The sequence below is a fragment of the Vespa mandarinia genome, chromosome 22, assembly GCF_050613455.1.
Source record: "Vespa mandarinia isolate Hongniang chromosome 22, ASM5061345v1, whole genome shotgun sequence".
NCBI lineage: Eukaryota > Metazoa > Arthropoda > Insecta > Hymenoptera > Vespidae > Vespa > Vespa mandarinia.
Genome location: NC_140831.1, coordinates 1392501 through 1407500, shown reverse-complemented (window position 1 = coordinate 1407500; position 15000 = coordinate 1392501). Strand labels below are relative to the sequence as shown.

General features: G+C 28.1%; 1 protein-coding gene across 5 annotated transcripts in view; it reads right to left on the bottom strand.

Moving 5' to 3' along the window:
* LOC118442773 (kinesin-like protein KIF13A) overlaps positions 1 to 15000 on the bottom strand; it is a 116090-nt gene that overhangs the window by 92993 nt on the left and 8097 nt on the right. The window lies entirely within an intron of this gene.

Here is a 15000-nt window from a genome sequence, read left to right as displayed (position 1 = left end):
TTATAGAGCATGAAAGGATCGGACTTACGTAAATTTCCATTCAGAAGGAAACTTCCCAATTACTACAGATATGTATATGTATATATAAATATATATATATATATATATATATTTTATATCATATGGAAATTATTGAGCGTTGTATAGTACATTGTGCAGTTCCTAGAGTATATAAAATATATATATGAAAAGGTATTTCATTTATATATATATATATATATATATATATATATATATATATATTAATACGTTATCGATATCATTTAACGCATTAAAATGCATGGCCGAACTATATACTAATAATTTTCGAAAATAATATTAACGAAAATCCCTGTGTTATCCTTCAAAAAAAAAAAAAAAAAGAAGAAGAAGAAAGAAGAAAGAAAGAAAAAAATGTTAATAAAATAATTTTGATATTACACATTTGTTCCATTCAATGATAAATTGTGATATATTATAACAGCAATAAATGTATCGTTCGTTGTTCTCTTTCCCCTTCCTTTTTGTTTTCTTTTCTTTTTTTTTTTTTTCTTTTTCAGATAAAATATTTCATGATAATTATATAAATTTATCCTTTATAAATATTCCACGTATAAATACGAGCAAGCGAGCATATGTGTGTACGCGTGTGTGTATCTCCGTCGAAAAAAATTTATGAAGAATTTTATTAAAGAAACAATAACGAAAAAAAATTATTTCTTAATATTCTTTGACTTTTTTCAATGAAATTAAAAGAATAATTCGACAGAGAGAAAAAAAAGAGAATCAAATTGTAAAAAAATTAAAGATATTGAATGATGATCGTTCGTTTGATAATGTTAGATCAGAAATAAATTCGGATTTAATGGAAGGATGATTAGGCGAAAGGAAGGAGGGGATGAGTGACCGTATATATACATACATATATGCATACATATATATATATATATATATATATATATATATAATATTATAATGGTATGTGGAATCAAATTGTAAAAATGAGAGGAATTATCTCTAATGTTAAAGTACGAAGTTCGATCTACGTGTTAACTACAACAATACGTCAGAGAGAAATCCCCTGGTGCTTCTGTGTGCTCACAAACGCGTACCTTAATCGTATTGGTGAACAGCCACTGGAATAGCAAATATCATTGTCGTATGTAGTAGTATGTAGGACTACTGTTTCCAATCGGAGATATTCTATTTGAGGAACAATTAATTTCCATTATGACCATTTGAACACTTAACCACCACCTTACCCTCCTCCAACCCCATTTCCGCCCCCCGCCCGCCCCACCCTCGCCTACCCTCCTCTGATAACTATTAATTAGTTTATAACTTATTATAATTGTATTGTTTTTCTTCTTTCTATTTTTCTTTTTTTTCTTTCTTCTTTTTTTTTTTTCTTTTCCCCCACCTTTCCATTTCTTTTTCGTCATTTTCGAAAAAATAAATCATACGATACTTAGTACTGCATATTTATTATTATAATATTTGTACGAACTTTAATACTTTATAATTTGATTTATTTTCTTTCCTTTTTTTTTGTCATTAAAAAAATATTTTTATACATACGTGACATTTATAATATTTACAATTGCATTATATATGCATGTATGTAAATATTTATCGTATATATGTTACGACTCTTTATAATCTAATTTATTATTTTTTTTTGTTTTCTTTCCTTTCTTCCTTTCTTATCTTTAGAAAATAAATGATATAAAGTGAAATTTGTATTGTATATATCATAATTATCATAATTATCATAACTATCGTATCAATTTGAACGTGTTAATGCTTTATAATCTGATTTTTTTTAATATAAACTGTACGTAATAAAACTTTACCCTAATATATTATTAAAATCCAATGGAACTTTAAACCGGTTTTTAATCTAATTTAAAACTATAATAACCTTTTACTAATCTAATTGGTTTTTTTTTTTTTATTTCTCAAAATATCAATTATATAACTTAAAACTTGTAATAAGTAATATGTATATATATATATATATATATATATATATATTTTTTTTCTTACAAAAATTGATTTTGCAAACATGAATTAACAACAATATAATAATCCCCAATAAAAGAATTACGTAATTTAAAAAGAAAAAAAAATTATAATATAGATGAAAGAAAAGAAAAAAAAGAAAACTGTTAGAAAAAATTAATTTCCCGATACGAAACAATAATAATTAATTTTGAAAAGGAACAAATTAAATATAAAAAAAAAAAAATAAATAAAATATAAAATTTTCTATTATAAACAATATTTAAATGGCAAAGTTACTAAACGATATGTGATATTAACATTTAAAAAAAAAAAAAAAAAAAAAAAGAAAAGAAAAAAAGAAAAAGAAAAATATTCAGTAATTATGCTCAGTAGAAAAAATCTATTCGATAATATTATATGATAAATTTATGAAATAATAAAGTTTTTATTTGTCGATTTAAAATTTTACATTTTCTAGACGATCAATCGTTCTTTTTCCTCTCTCATAAAATGACGATGTAGAAAGGTAGATAAGAAAAAAGAGGAAGCCATACATATGTACAACGTACCCCTGAGTCTCCAAGTGACGTGTGTTACATACTTACGACAATCTTCAGTCATAACGTTTATACATACATACATACATACATACATACATATATATATATATATATATATATATATATATATACAAACATACCCAAACTTATATATATATATAAAGCTTTGTATTGTCTAACATAATCGTATTCGCGAAGTACATAAAATAAAACAGAATGATGTATAGACTATAATATAATACTATTACTCAAACGTACACCTCTATATATACATATATAAGTAAGTAAGTGTATGTATGTGTCAATGTAGGTGTGTACATATATATATATATACATATATACATTAACCAATTGAATCAATATATTTAAAGTCGATAAGAATAATGTTACTGTTAACGTTATTATCAAATCTTCGAGCAATTTCCTCCCTTTAATTTTCCTATCACGTTACGTTTTTAATTATTTTCATTTTTTTTTCTTCTCCTTCTTCTTTTTTCGGGATATTTACCAAAAAAAGAAAAAAAAAAAAAAAAAAAGAAAAAAAAGGAGAGAGAAAATAAATTTCAAGAGAAACGTAAGGGGAGGATCAATTTTCGTCGACACCAAGTTCGTTCTTTGCCAAGACTAAACAAATTTCAATCGATCGTTTACATTTCTCGTACCGTATTCGGTAACGTAGAAATTCGGCCGAGTAACGTAAACATCCGTAAGTATATACGAAATGTTTAAGTATATAGATTAAATTGATTGGGCGAATTTTCGAAAGATATATATATATATATATATATATATATATATATATATACATATACATATAAAGTTTCTCTTTGAAAGGAAGAAATAATAATGTCTTGATAATGAATTAAATTGAACGTAATTAATTAAGTCAACGAATGTCGTATCTCTTGAGTTGATGAGACAACTAAGAAATATATCGTGGTATTGGAAATATCGTGGAAAATTAATGGGCACGTTCTAACTAGGTGAAAATTACGTGGGCAAACAAAGCTGACATTTATATCGCAATATGCGCATTGGTCACAAACTGGGGTCATATTTTTTTCTTCCCCTCCTCTCTACATGGGATGCTTCGATAAAAAAGAGTAAGATGCGTAATGGTACATAATAAATTGATATAAACAGAAGAAGAAAAAAAAAGAAAAATACAAACATCGTCCACTTAATGTGAAAATTGTTCTACCACGTATACGCGATTATTTATTTAATTGGAAATAAAAATTTTTTAAGTAGAAAGAAAAAAAAAAAGAAAAAGAACGGAAAGAGCATCGTATTGTACGTACTTCGTCAAAATTAAATATAATTAATTCGGCCGAATATGAAATCTCGTGTAAAAAAAAAAAAAAGGAAAACAAACAAACAAACAAAATAAAAAGCGTAGACGTATAAAAATCATTTACATAAAAATAAAATTGGGGGAAAAAAAAATTTTTTTTCTTTTTTTTTTTTTTTACCAGAATCGTACGAATATTTTTTTCTCTTTTGTTTTTTCTTTTTTTTTTTTTTTCTTTTTGTTAAATCTTTTCGTAAAACGCACAATACGGTTTAAAAACCCGTAAAAATAAGCTCAGCGAACGAAATATAAAGAGGCGACATTGTACCAGTTGTCGACAATTTCAAAAGAAGGACACCTTTTTTTCCTTTATTCTTCTATTTCTCTTTCTTTCTCTCTCTCTCTCTCTCTCTCTCTCTCTCTCTCTCTCTCTTTCTCTCTCTCTCTCTCAACAAAGTTTTGAAAAACATCAGCATCGAAATAGCCACGAGATATCATATCTATAATGCACAACACGATTTTATTCAAAGCTACAATGTCACTGAAAAGAGAGATCATGATAGTTAAATATGTTTCATTTACATTTTCTGTATATGTATGTATTTCTCTCTCTCTCTCTCTCTCTCTCTCTCTCACTCTCTCTCTCTCTCTTTCTCCCTTTTTCTTTCTCTCTCTTATCTAGCTCGTTAGAAAATATCGAGCCAAAGTGCATAGAATTATAAAACATAACCCCCTGCAATCTGTATAAAAAAAAAAACCCTGTCCCCCCCCCCAAAAAAAAAAACAAGAAAGATATGAGTTCTCATTGAAACATCCTTCATATTGAATATTTATATGTAAAATCCATATTTACATACGGATTTATGTAAATAAAAGAACAGGCGCGTATGGAAAATTGTATTCTCATTTCTTTATCTTTTTTCTTTCCATTTTTTTCTTCTCTTTTTTTTCGTTTTTATTTCTCTCTCTCTCTCTCTCTCTCTCTCTCTCACTCTCTTCTTTTTTTTCGTTCGTTTATTTATATTTAAAATCGCAAAACACGGAGATAGAAATTAATTGATCGATCGATCATTCATCATTTTCCCAAGTATTATCGTTTACTTAACGTGAAATTGTAAATTGAAATATTATCGAAGAGCTACGTTCGACAAATTCCCGACATCTTTTATAAACAAATTAATATCAATAAAAATCTATGTTTACAACGAATTCATGTTTTATGATCTATTTTCAAATCTACGACATAACAACACTTACATGTATACGTTTACGTCGTACGTATTTACACGATGTTCATCGCCGATATTTCTACGAGATCTTTCGGGAAAATATTTTTGTATATGTGCACATAGATATGATATAGTTACATCGGGAGAGATAGAGAGAGAAAGAGAAGAGGTGGGAGTGAGGGGAACGGCGGGGGATGGAAACTAAGAGGCAAAAATCGTCCGAAATTATTTCAAATCATACTTTGCGCACACATATGACGTAAAATACATACACATTTCTTCGTATAACGAATCTAAACGAATTGATTTTCAATATATAATAATGTATATATGTAAACGATATTAACATATTACAATAACCAAATGATCGACCTCGAAAATATTGATTGCAACATGAATGAATTAATAAATAATAATAATAATAATAATAATAATAATAATAATAATAATAATATATATAATAAGAATAAAAATATAGAAGATGAAGATTAGATTTGTTTAAATCTTTTTATAATATAAACAATACGATTTAAAAACGCGTGAAAACAAGCAAAGCGAATGAAATATCAACGGCGATATAATAAATTAAATTATACGGAAATTAGATCATCTAAATTAATTTAATATTCACAATAAATGGAAGCAATAAAATAATAATGATAATAAAATGATTAAAAAAAATATCTATTATATATATACACATACACACACACATATATATATATATATATGTTTACGAGAAATATAAAATTCTATGATCTACGATCGAACAAGGAAAACAAATTTAATTTGATAACTTTGATAAAAGAAACAAAAAATCATGTTTAGATGTATATACCGTAGGACATTTATTTGTTGAATTTGTGAGGAAAAAAAAAGAAAGAAAAAAAGAAAAAAAGAAAAAAAAAAAAAAAGAAAATTAATATAATAGAATTCTTCTTCGATCGTTAAAAAAATGATTACGTATTATATTATAACACGATAGAATTACGAAAAAGAATTGGTTGGTTAATCGTTGCTTTAGCAAGAACGAAACGGTTCGATGATAATTTTGCTTGCTTGCTTACTTTCTTATTTTTTTTTCTTTTTTTTTTTTTTTTTTATTTTTTTTCTTGTCTTTCTCTTCTCTATTCTTTCGCAATTCTTCGCTTTCCTTTATGAAAACGATATCTATGGGATTTTTGATAGATACGTTTTTATGTCTGTTTATTTGTACGTTTGTCAGGACAATACAGATGCCTATGTAAATTGTATACAATTCTTATTCATAATTTGTCATTAAAATGAAATAAAAAGGAGAGAAATAAAGATAGAAAGAAAAAGAAATTGCATTTATCTCTCGTCGTCACGGTCTGATAACGGAGAGATAAGAGATAGAACAGAAACAAGTGTAGGACAAACAAATAATACATAGATTTTATGTGTCATAAAAAAAAAAAAAACATAAAATAAATAAATAAAAAAATCCTCGAAATTGTGTTTTGAGTTTCAACAAAATTTTTCGACAAATTTTTTTTTCTTTTTTTTTTCTTTTTTTTTTTTTACAAGGTTTTCTTAACACCGTTTTCATTCATGCATTTTACTTACATTCACGCGGTCGCAAAAACGCACGCTAATTAATACGGAGCAAACGTCACGGAGAAAAAGATCACGGTGTATTATTTTTAAGAAAAAAAAAAAAAGAAAAAAAAGAAAAGAAAAAATAATAATAATAATAAAAAAATATACTTTCTTTTTTGTTCTATTATATTATCTTCTCTCCGACGCACTAATCCTTTTAATTCTTCTCATTTATTAAAGGAAAATCTTTTCGAGGAAAGACATATCATATTAATTTTTCCATTATCTCAAACATACAAATTTTATACCCTTTCGTATATCAATTTTTATACTATTTTTTCTGGACAAAAAAATTTTTTTTTTTTTTTGTATTTCTTTTACGTACTTCTCTTTTCTCTTTCTTCTTTTAATTTAACGCAAAAAATTTAAATACGAGTCTCGTGCCCTTTTCGAGTATCGATTTTTGTCACTTTAATATACACGTTCTTTTCTTTCAAAAAAAAAAAATCCGGACGTAAATTCTACGATTCTAATCTGAATAATTAACACACGTCGCAAACGATCAGTTGTCAATTGACATTCAATTAGGACATAGGGTACATTGTATGGACAACTGTTTCAAAACCGCATGTTACCCTCAATCTATCTCTATTTGCCTCTTCCGATAAGAACGGGGAGGAACTATTTGACACCGTCATGCCTCATGAACTGCATCCCCTTTGTTTCTAACACAAGTCTCTCCTCCCTCTTTTCGTCTGTCACCCTCGTTCTTGCCCACATCATGCACCCCTCCTCCCATCCACCACCCCCCCCGGATCACCCAAATGTCCCAACGTTCCAACAGAATCGTCGCACAATCGACAAAATCATTCTCGTCTAACCAACACTCCAACGAGCTATCCCAATCCTTCTTGCCCTTTTACTCAACCTCATCCTCCCGCCCCCGGCCCCCGGCTCCCGCTCCACTCCCCCCCATCCTCGACAACACGAGTATAAACAAACAAAATCCATTCTACGGTTCCGTTCAAATTGACATTGTCGACATTGTCACGTCGTACGAATCACCGTTCGTCAATTGTCGCCATTCGATATCTCCAATTCGAACAAATGTCTAAAGTTTCTATCTAAATCCTAGATCCTATAGATCCAACTATGGATCCACGTTAGTTTTTATCATTCGATCAATAAATTATAATTTCTAACGCACATTGTTTTTTCTTTTTTATTCTTTTTTTTAATCTTACGATAAAGTAATTACGGATATATTTGTAAAATTGACGAAATCGTTCAGTTCTGATTCTAAAACGTTCGATCGATTCGCGAAAGAAAGAGGATTCCTCGGAGAGAGGGAGAGGGAGGGGGATAAGTGGACATTATTCTGTTTTCTCTTTTAAGAATAAATAGAATTTCCTCAGAGGAATTTTCTAAAACAAACAAACCCTCTGAAAACGTTGTTCGCGTCTTTAATTTCTTAAGACTCGTAAGTCTTCTCAACCGGAATAATTTGAAAGTCGGAATGGGAGGGGGGAGGAAGATAAAAAAAAAGGGAAAAAAAAGGATGAAGAAAGGAAACTGACGGCACGCGATAAAAGTAGAATGAAATGAAACTGGGGATGAGATGGGGGTGGGTGTTAGAGGGGCAGGAGTTAAGAAAGAGAAAGAGAAAAGTGAAAGAAGACTTTTAGGAAGAATCGATACGAAGCTCCTATAAGGACTTTAAAGAGTCTTATCGTATCTCCCATTCGATTTATTTTTCTTATCTCTTACTACGGATAAAAGCACGATAAGAAACTAGCACGTTGAAAATACATAATAATATTTTTGGTTGTATGTGTAGACATATGCACATTATAAATGTATATACGTGTATATTAGCATGAACGACATAAAAATTCATTAATATACTTAAGTTTTTTTCTCATAACATTTTTATTATTATTATTATTATTATTATTAATATTATTCTTATTATTATATATGCATATAAAATTTCATTAATGTAAGTTTTGTTCTTGCGCCATTTTTATTATTACTTAGATATTACAAAAAAAAAGAAAAAAAAAAATATATATATATATATATATATATACCTATATATGTAAATAAAATCTCATTGATATACACTTTTTACCCTTTCTCATACATCACTTGTATTACTATTTATATATATATATATATATATATATATATATATATATATACATGTATATAAAGTTTTGTCCGTATGTTAAATATACGAAAGATGAATATGTATATAAATTTCATTTACAATCTCGCACGATAAATTCCATGTAAATGTTGAAACTTTTCTTTCTTTGTTTGTTTCTCTATCCGTCAGTATGTTTGTTTGATTTGTTTGTTTGTTTGTTTGTTCGTTCTTTCGTTCGTTTATTCGTTCGTTCGTTCGGTCGTTTCCTTGAAAATTTCGTATAATTTTAAACGCCAAGGTACTGTCATTTATTTGATTAGAAAACTTAAACAAAAAAAAAAAAAATAAAACGTAAAAGTAGAAAGAGAGAAAAAAAGAGAAAAAAAGAAAAACCCATCCATGCATTCGGTCAAAACTTTTCGAGCTGCCCTTTTGTCGTCTATTGTTTCTCATCCGACAAAGTTCGTCCTAATCCTTCTAGGCAGGCAACGAAAAACTTGCTTTTTAAGAGTTAAGTCGCTCACATCGTAAAAAACCTTCTCCCTTACAATCCTTTCTCTAATTCTCCCCTACCAACCCCCCTCTACTCCGCTTACTTTGACCAGGTTTTTATTTTTTGTCCATTTTTTCCTACCTCTCTCTCTCTCTCTCTCTCTCTCTCTCTCTCTCTCTCTCTCTCTCTCTCTTTCTCTCTGTCTCTCTTTGTTGTCGACTTTTCTTCAATTTTTTCCAAAAAAGGAAAAGAAAAAAAAAATCCTTCAGGGACCAAGTCTCAAAGTATTTTCAACATAGTATAGACATACACACACACACAGCACGCGCACACACAATTGAATTCTATACGATTTTATTATGCAAATCCACGAGCCCTCGTGTACAAAATAAAAAGAAAGAAAGAAAGAAACAAAGGAAGAAAAAGAAAAACAAGGAAAAAAAAATAATCGCACATTAAAAAATTGAAGTATTACCATTCCCCTTTTCGTTCATTTTCTTTTCTTTTTTTGTTTGTCTTCTTTATTTTTTAATCAAAGAAAAAAAAAAAAAAAATTAAACTTATTAACTTTCTCGATCTGTTTATCAACAATAAAAGGATTAATAACTCAATCATTTCTGTTCTTTTTTCTTTCTCTCTCTCTCTCTCTCTCTCTCTCTCTCTCTCTCTCTCTCTCTCTCTCTCTCTCTCTCTCTCTCTCTCTCTCTCTCTCATATTTTTATTTATATATTTGAAAACAAGATATCAAATCGTATTGGGGATGTTACATTCGAGAAAAAAAAATCTAATGAAAATACAAAAGACATGTATTTACGATATGAGCGGTAATAAACGTACAATATCATTTTACCTTGATTACTGAATCGTTAAAAATTAAATAAAAATTTGATATCTGTCATTATGATTAAAAATATTCGTTCATTCGTTCAATTTCGAACTCTTGTCTCTCATTGGTCGTACAAACAAATAAAAAAAAAAAAAAGAAGAAAAAAAATATATCGATCGTTTTAACAACTTAGCTAATAACTCTCGACGACACATACATACATATATATATATATATATATATATATATATATATATATGTATGTATGTATGTATTCATGTACGTATGTATACAGATTTATATTAAAATAGAAGTAATAGAGCATGACTTTTACGAGCATCGAAATTATTATTTATCGAATAATTCTCATTTGCCGTATTATTCTCGTTCCATATGGTTTTCTAGTAAATATATGAAATATCGATATATATATGTATATATATAATTTTTTTTTCTTCCTTCCCTATCTTTCCTTCTCGCTTCCCCCTCCCGCCTTCCCTTCCATTCCCATTTATCTATAACATAATAACGAATTATTTCCAAATTCAATTAATTCTCACATACTCATCTCTCACGATTTACAAGTAATATTATATAATGTACGTTTTAAAGAAAAAAAAAAAAAATATATATATATATATATATATTTAAAGATATATTTAAAATATATATTTAAAAAAGAGAAAAAATTTCTTCAATTTTTTTTTTTTTTTTTTTTTTTTTTTTTTTTTTCCTTCAATACGTATAATCCCATATAAATTTATGAAATTTCTTTTCTAAAAAAAAATTTAAAAGCATTAGATAAGTATATAACGGTTATAATCTTTTTTCTTTTTTTTTTTTTTCATCTTCTTCTTCTTCTTATTATTATTATTTTTCTTCTTTTTCTTCTTATTTTGTTGTCGCTTACGTGAAATATCTGTGACTTTGCAAAAATGCGATTTGAACGAAAGGAAAATCCATGACCTATAAGAAAACGCGTTTTCTCTTGGTCGATTTAGTTTTCTTTTTCGTCCTTTCGAAATCCTTTTTCAACGATAACATTTCTTTTCGAAAACTAGGGTAGATCGGATCTACAGGGTCGTATCAACTACAAAACCCATAAGACGCAATCCGACGGGGGTGCCTTGACTTTTACTCCATATAAACAATAATTAAAAACAAAAAAAAAAAAAAAAAAAAATAGCCTCCTATACTTTTTACAAGCAAAACCAAAAGAGAGAAACATACGCTTCTTGATTTCGTTTATTTTTTAATTTTTTTAAATACGAACTAATTTTTTATTAGACAATTTTTTTTTTTTTTTATTTTTTTTTTTTTTTTTTTTGTAGAAATAAATATACCACGTATACAAGATTGTTGTTACTTTTATCGAAATGCATTTTAATGATAAATATCGACCTTTTATTTTCTATGAACTTAAAAGAAAAAAAAAAAAAAAAAAACAAAGAAAGAAAGAAATCGTAAAAGAGAGGAGAAAAGAGATAAAAATTCGTTTCGATTGAAAATATATTTGTCGATGAAATTTTTTTATCGAGATCTCACAATGACGTTGTGCTAAAGGGCCTTCAAAAGCATTAACACGGACCTGTCGTATGTATTTTCAGAGACGTAAAACGAAACGGAATACATTTGAAACGTTGACATCTAAGAGATCCGGACGAGGGAAGGATGGAAGGAAGGAAGGAAGGACGGACGGACGGACGGAAGGAGGAGGAGGAGTGGAGACGGAGGTGGGGGGAAATAAGGAAAAAAAAATCATTAAAGAAAAAAAAAAAAAAAGAAAAAAGAAAAAAGTCGAGTGAACTCTTTCGAGTGTAATAAAATAAAACATAATCGTGACTTTATGAGCGAAATAATTTTTCTCTATAAATCAGAAAGCTTTCTTCGTTCGACTTGAAAACCTTGTAATAAACTCGTGGTTATTACACGTGTTCCAACGTCCAACAGAGAAGGAAAGAGAGAGAGAGAGAGAGAGAGAGAGAGAGAGAGAGAGGGAAAGAAAAAAAAAAGGACGGATGAGTCATGATGCAGAAGGCGCGGTTGTAATGTCGCTAAGGTCGTTCCACCTTCAGCAAATTCGCACGAATTAAAAAGCTATGAGTATATTATTATATTAACGAAGCACACAGCTTCGGGAAAAAAAAAAAAAAAAAAAGACCAAAATAAATGTTTGTATCCCCTTCTCTTTCTACTTTAATTTAATATCAATTTTATTGTTTTATTATAACGTTAATTTTACTTCATTAAATTCAACTTCATTTAATATTATATTTCATTGTACAATTAATTTTAAAGTATTTAATTTTATATATATATATATATATATGTGTGTGTGTGTGTGTGTGTGTATTACTTTTTCCTTTATAAAAAAAAAACCAAGAAAGAAAAAAAATGCATTATAAAATACTTTATAGGTACGAAAAAACGGAGACTATTATTCCTCTCTCTCTCTCTCTCTCTCTCTCTCTCTCTCTCTCTCTCTCTTCTTTTTATTCGTAAAAAAATATCGATCGATCGAACATGATGACGAAGTAAATGAAAGTAAAGATAATGAAAAAAAAAAAAAAAAAAAAAAAAAGAAAAAAGAAAAGAAAAGAAAAAGAATTCGTGACTAAGAAAGGGGATCCTCGGAGGTTGCTTACGATGCATTCGTCGTTATGCAACAAGAATCTAATTATGCCTGGAAACGTAGCTTGCTACTACCTCCTACATAAATACATATACATATACATATATATAAATATTTTATAGATACATGTTTATATTCTATACATACGTAAAAGTAGATATCCTAAGAAGTTAATCCGTTTTCCCTCATCGTATCTTATATCACAATTTTCATAAAATTTCTGCGAAAATTTATTATAAATTATTATATACATATATATGTATATTCATATTTTATCGTATGTATTAAAAAAAAAAAATATATATATATATATATATATATATATATTTTTTTTTATGTACTTTAAAAAGCTCACTCTTTTTCTCTCTCTCTCTCTCTTTTTTTTCCTTCTGCTGATAAGGCGAGTAAGATATAACTGAAGAAATATGATGAATTAAATAAAACATTGCAGTCGCTGTTGGTTTGTTATTTTCGCTTGCGAGCCTTTTTTTGTAACGACCATCCTACATTTCTTAAAAATAATAAAACATAATAATAATAATTTTAATAACAATAAAATAAAACTTCCCATAGAGAATCACATTTCAAAGCTCAGGCAAAAAAATTTTATGCGCTAACGATGTTAAAGAAAATCCTGACAACACTTATCTGCAATTATTTGTTATAGAAATCGTAGAAAAAAATTATTTAGTACAGAGAAATTGTTCGTCCATTAATTAATCTCCTTCCCCCTCCCGTTCCCCATATAGTACTATAATATTAATAAAAATATGAATTATTATCGATATACTGTTGATTGATAATAATTTTTACGTAATATTCTGACAACTATTTATTACGATTATTTCCAAAAAAAAAAAAAAAAAAAAAAAAATATATGAATTATTTAATTTATATCAATTAATATTCGAAAATAATATATTTAGTCCGTAATAATTTTATATATTAATATGATAATAAATTAAAATAAAAAAAGAAAAAAAAAATGATGATGATGATAATAATAATAAAAGTTTATAAATGAATTTTTTGTTTCTATTACATAAAAAATGTAAGTACGATTAGCCTTCACTTGTTTCATTCTCACACACACATAAATCCCACAATCTCATTAAAAAAGTTTTATTAACCTTTTCAATCCGTATAAAATTCATCGAGTTCGTTCTTACGGTCTATCAAATCAACGATCTAACGATTGATCTATCGATCCACGTAATTTATTAATTGCAACATCGTAAGAGCCATTGAAAGGGTACTCAAAAGAACGCTAAAGTAAATGTCGATGTTTCGATACACGTGCTCGAAAAAAAAGTACTTAGGTCGATTCGTAAAATCCGATATCTACTTCTCCCTCCCTCCCACCCTCTTTCACTCTCTCTCTCTCTCTCTCTCTCTCTCTCTCTCTCTCTTTCTCTCTCTTTCTCACCCTTTCTCGTAATCGTTCGTATAAAGATATCGAAGAGGCGAAGAGGGATAAAAAAAAAAAAAAGGAAAAAAGACGAAGGAACAAATTTCAACGAACGTTTCCGAGTTTATACTCGAATGGCGCTAATTATAATGAGAGCTTTTCATTTGACGATCGAAAAATAAAAAAGATATAAAGTAAAACATAAAAAAAAAAAAAAAAAAAAAAAGGAAGAAAATAGAAGAATAAAAAGAGAAATCATTGATACCCTCGTGTTTTCATCTCTCTCTCTCTCTCTCTCTCTCTTTCTCTCTCGTGATTTAACATGACGCATTAGCAAAAAATCGGACAGATAGAAAAATGAATGAAAAATCAAATAAAATGAAATAAAAAAAAATAGGGTCATGTCGTGACGTTTTAAGTGAAAACGTAGGAAAAAAGAATTTAAAAGAGAAAGGGAAAAAAAAAGAGAGAAAAGAAAAAAATTTCGTGCGACGCTTGTGAAGAAAGAGAAAGGAAATAAGAGATAGAGAGAGAGAGAGAAAAAAAGAGAGAGAGAGAGAGATTGTTCAAGTCTTGAACGAAAAATTTGTCTTCGGGGAAAACTTTTTTACATTTTATATTTATTCTAAGGGCGAACGAAGAAGAAGAGGTAAGAGAAAAATTTTCCGAGATTTTCTTCAGGAAGGAAAAGTTGACCTCCGGTATAAAAGAAAGTGTGTGACACCTTTTTACAAATTCTACGCTCGTATTCTGAAAATGTAGAGAAGAAAGAGAAACTCTTCGGAATTTTGTTATTAAAAAGAAAAAAAAAAAAAAAAAAAAAAAAAAAATGACAAACATTTATATACATAAGTAAAAATAACAAATAA